The 9133-nt window shown below is 37.6% G+C and overlaps 1 pseudogene; it reads left to right on the top strand.

The window, feature by feature from the left end:
* The first annotated feature begins 4234 nt into the window (after positions 1–4234).
* Positions 4235–7650, top strand: LOC109953241 (amine sulfotransferase-like; annotated as a pseudogene).
* Positions 7651–9133: the final 1483 nt, after the last annotated feature.

Below are 9133 nucleotides of genomic sequence, written 5' to 3'. Positions count from 1 at the left end.
TCTGGTGCTGATAAGTTAAAAAATAAATAAATGAATCCAAATAAACCAGGTCATGTATGAAATGAAAAGCACAACAGACCATAAAATTTGCACGATTAATCTCCTACTCAGCATGGATTTCCACACAGAATTTCATGGCTGATTGTAAAGTTTTATTAGTACAGACTGGACAGAGTGGTCTTCATTTGAAAGTCTTCTTGAACTATGTTGGATGGTTTTGCAGAATGTTGAAATAAATACAGTATATTCAAGAAAAAAAAATTATGGAAATCTTACATTAAGTGATACATTATACAATTATAGTCTCATTTCATGGCTGATTGTAAAGTTTTATTAGTACAGACTGGACAGAGTGGTCTTCATTTGAAAGTCTTCTTGAACTATGTTGGATGGTTTTGCAGAATGTTGAAATAAATACAGTATATTCAAGAAAAAAACACATTTATGGAAATCTTACATTAAGTGATACATTATACAATTATAGTCTCAGGAGCATCCTGGTTTGACCACATCAGAGAGTGGCATTCAAAGAAAGACCAGTACAACATCCTCTTCCTGACCTATGAGGACATGATCTTGGTAAGATGTGCTTTTCTCCTCAGGTTGTTCAAGTGAAAACACTCCAATACATTTTTTGGTCATCAGTGGAAACTTCATGCGCAAAGGTAACATAACAGCCCTCAAAGCCCAACTGAAGCAGTCAGCACCTGTGCAGAAATAGCAGTAACTAAGATCTGCAGTTTCTTATGGAAAAACCTCAGTATTCATTTTTTTCATTGCAGGTCAGATCGGTGAATGGAAGAACATCTTTACTGTTGCTCAGAGTCAAAGAGTTGATCAACTGCTTCAGGAGAAACTCGGTGATCTGTCTCTGAAGTTCATCTGGGAATAAACAAAGCAGCAGCATCAACCTTCAGATGTTTGTTCTTTGTCCTACAAATGTACAACTCAAATTAATTTCTTCTCTGTCAGTCTTATATTAACAACATGCACAGCAGTTGCTAATGTGCATGCTGTTGATGTGCATCACAAAAAGTGCCCATGTTGATCAGCTGCTTCAGGAGAAACTCAGTGATCTGTCTCTGAAGTTTTTTGGTAGTAGGGAAAAATGAGTGCACACACATGGGCAGAAGAGAATAAATAAATAAAACCAATTTACTGATTTTACTGATTTTGCTGAAAGTCAGAAGGAAATAAACTGTCTTTCTATACATATGGTGAAGGTTGGTTTGGTCACTAGAGCAGACTCAGCACTTCAGTTCTCTTCATCTAGAAAGAAAAGGAGGGCAGAAGTTGGAGAACGTGTTTCTAGCAGTAAAACCAAACTTTATATGGCAACTAATATGGAAATATGGTTTTCACAGTGTGGAGTAGTTTTTATTCACTAACTCATGATCCTAAATTCTGTTTCGGTAATTTTAATCATTTTTATTGAGGTTTCTGTACAGTGTTTAATGTATTAGCTGGAAAATAAAGCACAGAAAAACTTAGAACAAATAAAGCAAACAAATTTTCAACACTGTCCTTACCTCAGTTGAATGGTATCCATTCTGTTCAAACTCAATTTTTCATGTTTACTGTAATAAAGTACAACACTGCAAGAAACAAAATACAAGAAATGGCACAGAAGCATTTAAGAGCATTTTGAGGGTTAACACTCAAAATATTAAATAGTTCAAAGCTGTGATAAATATTGCTTTGCTGATACAAAACAGCAGAATGTTAACAGAAATTTTGTCTATAGATGTAAAGAGATTGTGTCAGCTATTTGTGCCTTTTCTCTTTGTTAATATAAATCATTGAAAATATTAATATTCACTTCTCACATGATCTATAAATAAAGCCGTTTCCTTTAATAAAAGATTGCAAATAGTTTAACACTAAAAAACTGTGTATATAAACCATACTATAGGTGTCAATCTGCATCAGTCAGCATTTCAAATAAATTATATAATCCAACTATTATATAATTTAACAACAGAATATACCGCAAGGGGAAGGTTCTGGGTTCGGGCCCCACCCGGGACCTTTCTGTGTGGAGTTTGCATGTTCTCCTCGTGCTTGCGTGGGTTCTCTCCGGGTACTCCGGCTTCCTCCCACAGTCCAAAGACATGCAGCTTAGGTTGATTGGTGTCTCTAAATTGCCCATAGGAGTGTGTGCGTGTGTGCGTGGTTGTTTGTCTCTGTGTTAGCCCTGCAATGGATTGGCGACCTGTCCAGGGTGTACCCCGCCTTCGCCCGATTGCCGGCTGGGATTGGCTCCAGCAAAAGCCTAAATATTTTTCAAATTGCTACAATGCACAAGAAGTAAAACACCAAATTCCCACATTTTAGAAAATACAACCATCAAATGTTTATTTTTGACAAGTTGGTTTAAACATTTACAAATGTGATTAACTGAATATAGAATGTAGCTGGAATAACATGTGCAAGGAAAAATGCTGGAAAGTCTGAACAGGCATTAGAACAATCTGGCAGCTTTCCACAGTGTAAGAAGCTGCCTATATGCTATTGTAACCAGGTGTGAGCAGGCAAAACCAATCTGGGTGATGAGATAAGTTCCCAGGAGTCAAGGTGAGCTGGGGACAGGAAGTAGTATCAAAATAAAAGCATGAGACAGGAAGCAGATGGGTCAAAAACATGACAGGTCCACAATCTGCTCCACAATCTGGATGATGATGATGATCAGACCAAATAGTCTGGTGCTGATAAATCAGAACAAAAATAATTAAAATAAATAAATCAGTCAAATCAAAGCAGTCCATTTATGAAATGAAAACCACAGCAGATCATAAAATCTGTAGGATTAATCTCCTACTTAGCATGAATTTCCATACAGAATTTCATGGCTGATTGTAAAGTTTAGTACAGACTTAAGTGGTCTTCATTTGAAAGTCTTCTTGAACTATGTTGGTTCAAGAAGAAAGACCAAAAAGCCAATTATGAATTTGTTCCAAAAGAGATGATCAGTGGAAACTTCATGCACAAAGGTAACACAACATAACTGCAGCTGCTATAGACAATCTGAACACATCCATGTCAGGTGCAGCTTTAATTTTTTTAAGATCTGCAGTTTCTTAGGAAAAAACCTCAGTGAAGCAGCCATTGAGCAAGTTGTAGAAAAAGCCACATTTAAAACCATGAAGAAAGATCAAAAAGCCAACTATGAGTTTGTATCAAAAGAGAGGATCAGTGGAAACTTCATGCGCAAAGGTAACAACTGCAGCTCCTATAGAGAAACATCTGAACACATCCATGTCAGGTGCAGCTTTAATTTTTTCATTGCAGGTCAGATCGGTGACTGGCAGAACATCTTTACTGTTGCCCAGAGTCAAAGAGTTGATCAGCTGCTTCAGGAGAAAATCAGTGATCTGTCATTGAAGTTCATTTGGGAATAAACAAAGCAGCAGCATCAACCTTAAGATGTTTGTTCTTTGTCCTACAAATCTAAAACTCAAATTCATTTTTTTCCTCCTTCTTATACTAACATGCACAGCAGTTGCTAATGTGCATGCTGTTGATGTGCATCACAAAAAGTGCCCATTAAAATGACTTGACTCAGTCTGAGACTTTGGTAGTAGTGAGAAATAAGCACACACACGAGCAGAAGACAATAATGAAGAGCAGTTGGCCAATTTACTGACTTTGCTGAAAGAAGGAAATAAACTGTCTTTCTATACATATGAAGGTTGGTTTGGTCACTAGAACCGACTCAGCACTTCAGTTCTCTTCATCTAGAAAGAAAAGGAAGGCAGAAGTTAAAGAACACGTTTCTAGCAGTAAAACTTTATATGGCAACTAATATGGAAATATGGTTTTCAAAGTGTGGTGTAGTTTTTAATACACTAACAACTCATTCTAAATTCTGTTTTAGTAATTTTAATCAATGTTTCTGTACAGTGTTTAATGTATTAGCTGGAAAATAAAGCACAGAAAAACCTAGAACAAATGAAACAAATTTAACACTGTCCTTACCTCAAATACATGGTATCTATTCTTCTGTTCAAACGTTTTCAATAGTGTCTGTTCCACATTTACTGTAATAAAGTACAACAATGAAATACAAGAAATGGCACAAAAGAATGAGCATTTTGAAAGTTTCCACTCAAGATATTAAAAAAATATTTCCAAGTTTGTGATAAATATCCTTTTATTTGCTGATACAAAACAGCAGAATGTTAACTGAAATTACATCTGTCTATAGATGTAAAGAGATTGTGTCAGCTATTTGTGCCTTTTCTTTGAGGCAACATAAATCATCGAAAAAATTAATATTCTCTTCTCTGACATGATTTATAAATAAAACAGTTTCCTTTAATAAAAACTATTTGCAGTCTTTTATTAAACACTAAACTGCTGTGTATATAAACCGCACTATAGGTGTCAATCTGCACCAGTCAGCATTTCAAATACATTATATAATGCAACAGTTTACAACATGTGCAAATCAAAATCAGCATTTCAGAACCAAGGTCCAGAGTCCAGCTGCTGTAGCCGAGAGCTGTGACAACCTTAGAACATTTCTCTCGTTTCTGTGTGATTCACAACATGGAGCAGATCACTGACTACCTCTGCAAGTATAAGAACTACAATTTTGTCCGTTGTACGGTAAACACCGAGCACATTGATTCACTACAGAGCTTTGAAGTACGAGACAGTGACATATTCCTCGTCACTTATCCAAAGTCAGGTAAGTAAAACAGCTGTTTACAGAACTATCACATTATTTGTGTTCATGGTGATCTGTCCTGCTGGGAACAGATTCACAGATGATGTGTGATTTCTCCAAATTCCATCTTTTCACAGGAACTATATGGACTCAGCAGATAATCATCTCCATCTGTGAGTTAGGTGGAGGTCTGAATGAATATCCAAACAACTGGGAGCAGATGCCTTGGCTGGAGTACATGGAGGGTCGAGAAGACTACTCTCTGCGACTGTCTCCACGCCTCTCTCTTCTCCTCTCACCTCACCCCAGCTCTCATGCCTCCAGGACTGAAGGACAAGAAGGCAAAGGTGTGTATTTTATGCACTGGTGGAAGAAGTAGTAATACCACAGTCTAAAAATACTTTGTTAGAAATAAAAGTCCTGCATTCAAAATGTTAAAGAAAAAAATACAAAAGTATTAGCATCAAGTATAAAATTAAAAGTACTGATTATACACAGTGGCATATTTCACATTACACTGAACTTGTGTTAACTTTTGATTTGAAGTATTGTATACTACATTAAATCATGTTAATAGTAAGTCACATTAATAGAAAAAGGAGAGGATGTTTTTGATGGTACTGAAAAGATACTTTTACACAGTACATGTTAAGTTAGTTTTAGCCTTGCACAGAATTATCTACTGATTTGAGATTGTTTGGTCTATAAAATGTAGGAAAATAATCCCCCCAAAGTTCCAAGGCAACATGTTAATGTTATTTGTTAAACCAGTCAAAAGCCTAAACATTTTCAGATTACTACAATGCGCAAGAAGTAAAACAGAAAATCCCCACATTTTAGAAAATGCAACCATCAAATGTTTGACAAGTTGATTTAAAAATGTACTTGTGATTAACTGAATATAGAATAATTAGATTGATATTTTGTAGGACTGACGAATGTCATTCAAAGTTATAATAAATTAACATTTGTACATCCTGAAACACAATGACAAGTTTACATAATTTGCCAAAATTAAATAAAATGTAAATTGTAATTAAAACAACTTTCCAAGTAAAAAAAAAAGTAGTTTACTCAATATTGTAATCAATTTTTTTTTTTTGAGTGCAGTGGTCTTCCATATTTAGTATGTGTTAAATATCATGAATGATAATTTTGGCATGAGGGAGAGACTAGTGTGTACTGGATCAGATTAAATTTTGATTGCTCTGTTTCTCAGATCATCTATGTGATGCGTAATCCAAAGGACATCATCACATCCTATTACCACTTCAGCAGCGTCTACTCTGAAGTGGACACTCCGACGAGCTTTGAACAGCTTTTGGAGCAGTATTTGATGGGCAACGGTGAGATACGACAGCTTCTGTCAAGATTGGCGTGTAAAGCTGCCAAAAAGGTCAGGGGGTGAACTCAATTATATTGCCAGACAAGGATAAGTAAGACAGTGTCTCTTTAAAAAGAGCACTGGTAACAAACACTACGATAACACAAAGCAGGATTCAGGTTCAGCAAGTAACACTCTCAGGGCAATAATACAGTCCAGGGTCAGAGCCAACAAACTCACACAGCCGAGGGATCCACAAATGAGAGATCAGAGAGGGGAGTCCAACAGGCCATACACAGAAAACACAATCAGAATCAGCAGGGTTAGGCAATACTCGGTGGTCACAAGGTAATCCCTGGTCAGAGCTGGAATAACATGTGCAAGGAAAAATGCTGGAAAGTCTGAACAGGCATTAGAACAATCTGACAGCTTTCCACTGTGTAAGAAGCTGCCTATATGCTATTGTAACCAGGTGTGATTAATGAGAAGCAGGTGAAACCAATCTGGGTGTTGAGATAAGTTCCCGGGAGTCAGGGTGAGCTGGGGACAGGAAGTAGTATCAAAATAAAAGCATGAGACGGGAAGCAGGCGGGTCAATAACATGACAGCTCCACAATCTGGATGATGATGATGATCAGACCAAATAGTCTGGTGCTGATAAATCAGAACAAAAATAATTAAAATAAATAAATCAGTCAAATCAAAGCAGTCCATTTATGAAATGAAAACCACAGCAGATCATAAAATCTGTAGGATTAATCTCCTACTCAGCATGAATTTCCATACAGAATTTCATGGCTGATTGTAAAGTTTAGTACAGACTTAAGTGGTCTTCATTTGAAAGTCTTCTTGAACTTTGTTGGTTGGTTTTGCAGAATGTTGAAATACAGTATATTGAAAAAACACATTTATGGAAATCTTACATTAAGTGATGTTCAATACATTTATACAGTTGTAGGGTCGTCCTGGTTTGACCACATCAGAGAGTGGCATTCAAAGAAAGACCAGTACAACATCCTCTTCCTGACCTATGAGGACATGATCTTGGTAAGATGTGCTTTTCTCCTCAGAGTGTTCATTTGGCATCACTCAGATAAATTCTTTGTCACAGCTGAGGTTCATTTCTCTGTTGGTCGCCTTTTTCTTTGTTTCAGGACCTGAAGGCAGCAGTAACTAGGATCTGCAGTTTCTTAGGAAAAAACCTCAGTGAAGCAGCCATTGATCAAGTTGTAGAAAAAGCCACATTTAAAACCATGAAGAAAGACCAAAAAGCCAACTATGAATTTGTACCAAAAGAGAGGCTCAGTGGAAACTTCATGCGCAAAGGTAACACAACATAACTGCAGCTCCTATACAGAAACATCTGAACACATCTATATCAGGTGCGGCTTTATTTTTTCATTGCAGGTCAGATTGGTGACTGGAAGAACGTCTTTACTGTTGCCCAGAGTCAAAGAGTTGATCAGCTGATTCAGGAGAAACTCGGTGATCTGTCTCTGAAGTTCATTTGGGAATAAAGAGCAGACGTGCACCATGCTGAACCATTATTTTGTTAAACATTTCTGATTCTATTGAAATATGTTACAGCTCTGTCTTTAATGTTCATCTGGGAATAAACAGAGCAGCAGCATCAACCTTCAGATGTTTGTTCTTTGTCCTACAAATCTACGACTCCAAAATTCATTTCTTCTCTATCTGTCTTGTACTAACATGCACAGCAGTTGCTAATGTGCATGCTGTTGATGTGCATCACAAAAAGTGCCCATTAAAATGATTTAACTCAGTCTGAGACTTTGGTAGTAGGGAGAAACGAGCACACACATGAGCAGAAGACAATAAATAAATAAAAGCAGTTGGCCAATTTGCTGACTTTGCTGAAAGTCAGAGGGAAATAAATTGTCTTTCTATACATATGGTGAAGGATGGTTTGGTCACTAGAGCTGACTCAGCACTTCTCAGCCAACCACTGGAAAACTGTATGAGAACGCACCTACGAGGCAGGCCAGTTTGAACACAGCACAACCCTGGACGTATACTAAAGTCACAATTTTTATAGTAATATAAAAAAACTCTTTGATGTAATAACTCCTGCAGTCTACCCAGCACCCCCCCCCCCATAAATCATGACTTCACACCTTGAGTGACAGGAGCAGTACTTTACATCTCTCTCATGCTATCCATTCTTCTGTTCAAACTCAACTATTTTTTCATAATCTCAGGGTAAAGTATAACGTGATCATTGATGTAAATCATTGACATTATTATCAATAGACAGCCTTAAAGCAGGCAAGAGAGAGAAAAAGGCTTATCAGTGTGTTGTTTGGATGGCTGCCCAGCCTGAGCAAGGGTGATGGCCTTGACAACAGGAAAGGTGAGAGGGTTCACTGGCACAGTCCATAGTTGTGAAGTTATATAAAGGGGGATTTTTCTTTTTTTTTTAAGTGTTATGAAACAAGGGATGGCAATCATTTAACCTTGTATTGAACCTGAAGGACTCAACATGACTTGCATTTGCTATGTGAGGTCACTTTGACCAATGAAATAGTCTATCCCTAGGTAGGTCAGAGAGAAAGGTGGGATGAAACAAGCCACAATGCAAGGAGGAGCTTAACAGAGTGTAAAAAAGATGTCTCAAGCTCTGAAGTAGATTGTTTATATTGTTATTATAATAATAAACGTGAATCCATTGTGTTGAAAATTTTAACTCCCCAAAACGCTAAATCAATGGGAGCCCTGAGCCCAAGCACTCGTTTCAGGGTGTTCTGTCATGACTTTAATCCAGAACACCGACAGAGTTGTTGTCTCGAACATACTTTTAAGGCCGCCGTCATTTGCGATCTCCAGCAGTTGATCTTCTTCTTGCACAGACCTGCTGGATTCACCTGGTTTGTTGACAAATGGGTTGCGGATCCATTCCTTGGCAGTTCGTGGGTCCTTTGTGGTTGGGAAGTAGCGCTCGAACTCTTTTAAAAGCAAAGACAGGTGATCGTGCACCAGCTGGGAGAATGAAGGCTCAGGCTCAGTCTCACCCAAAATCCCCACTAATGTTTGAAACATGTCCAAAATGCCGCTGTTGACGCGCCGTCCCCACAAATCCAGTTTGGCTTTAAATGCAACTACTTTATCTGCCAACTTGAAGA

This window comes from Monopterus albus, unplaced genomic scaffold, assembly GCF_001952655.1.
Source record: "Monopterus albus unplaced genomic scaffold, M_albus_1.0 scaffold588.1, whole genome shotgun sequence".
In the NCBI taxonomy this organism is placed as follows: domain Eukaryota; kingdom Metazoa; phylum Chordata; class Actinopteri; order Synbranchiformes; family Synbranchidae; genus Monopterus; species Monopterus albus.
This window is presented reverse-complemented; position numbering and strand designations above follow the sequence as displayed.